Genomic DNA, 1284 nt, shown 5'->3' on the forward strand with positions numbered 1-1284 from the left:
CACTTCTGAGCCTGTGAGGATGGTGGGGGCTTCCTGGGCCCCCAGGAATTCAGGATGCCTAGGTCCACAGCTGTGGTTTGGATGGCTGCAGCTGCACAGTTGGTGGAGGGGGACATTCTGCCTGCTCCAGAGAGCAGGAGGCCCAGGTCTGCAGCCACAGTTTGAGTGGCTGCAACTGTGCCCCGGAGAGTGGGTCTCCTGCCTCTTGCCTGCTCTGTGGAGCAGGCAGCTCAGTTCCACAGCCACAACTTGGGTGGCTGCAGCTGTATCTGTGAGGGTGGGGCTCCTGCGTGCTCACAGGCTGCGAGAGTACAGGGATGCTCAGATCTGCAGCCATGGCTTGGGCATTTGCAGAGGCAACCAAGGGGCTCTCACCCCAACTCAGAAGGGGCAGGGCTCTCACTTGTCCCTAGCTCCCACCGGCTCCATGGAGCATGCAGCCCCAGCCACACCTTCCTCCTGCAGCTGGCATGATGGCAGCAGCCACTCCAGATGGCCTGCCACTACCATCACTAGGTGTCCATCAATGGTGAATTGATAAAGAAAATGTGGTATGTATACACTACAGAATACTATGCAGCCATAAAAAAGAATGGAATCATGTCTTTTGCAGGAATGTGGATGCAAGCTGGAAGCCATTAGCCTAAGCAAGTTAATGCAGGAACAGAAAACCAAATGCCACATATTCTCACTTACAGTGGGAACTAAGCATTGGATACACATGGACATAAGATGGGAACAATAGACACTGAAGACTACTAGTTGGCAGTGGGAAAGACAGGGGCGAGGGTTGAAAAACTGCCTATTGGGTACTATGCTTACTACGTGGGCGATGGGATCATTTGTACCTCAAACCTCAGCATCACACACTATATCCATGTAACAAACCTGCACAGATACCCCATGAATCTAAATAAAAGTTGAAATTAAAAAATATATATATGCATTAACCCCTAGGGTGAGTAGAACATGCAGGTTTGTCCATTCAATCAAGATTCTGTGAAGTAACTCAGAGGTCTAAAACTACCTTAATTATGTAGGCATTAGGGTGTGTGTGTGTGTGTTAGAAAAACGAATAATAGAAGTTGGAAATGAGCTCAAATTTTTAAATGTAATCTTAATAAGTGTCACCTGAAGAGCAAAGGCACTCAAAGAATTAGGCCTGTTTTAAAATGGTGGTTTGAGAACAAAGAGTGATGGCTCCTCAGGAAGATGGACCATTACAATCAGGCTTCCCAAAACTCGTTTTATTATTAATTGAATAATAGTATGCTTACTGTGATC

The sequence above is a fragment of the Mandrillus leucophaeus genome, unplaced genomic scaffold (assembly GCF_000951045.1).
Source record: "Mandrillus leucophaeus isolate KB7577 unplaced genomic scaffold, Mleu.le_1.0 Scaffold186, whole genome shotgun sequence".
NCBI lineage: Eukaryota > Metazoa > Chordata > Mammalia > Primates > Cercopithecidae > Mandrillus > Mandrillus leucophaeus.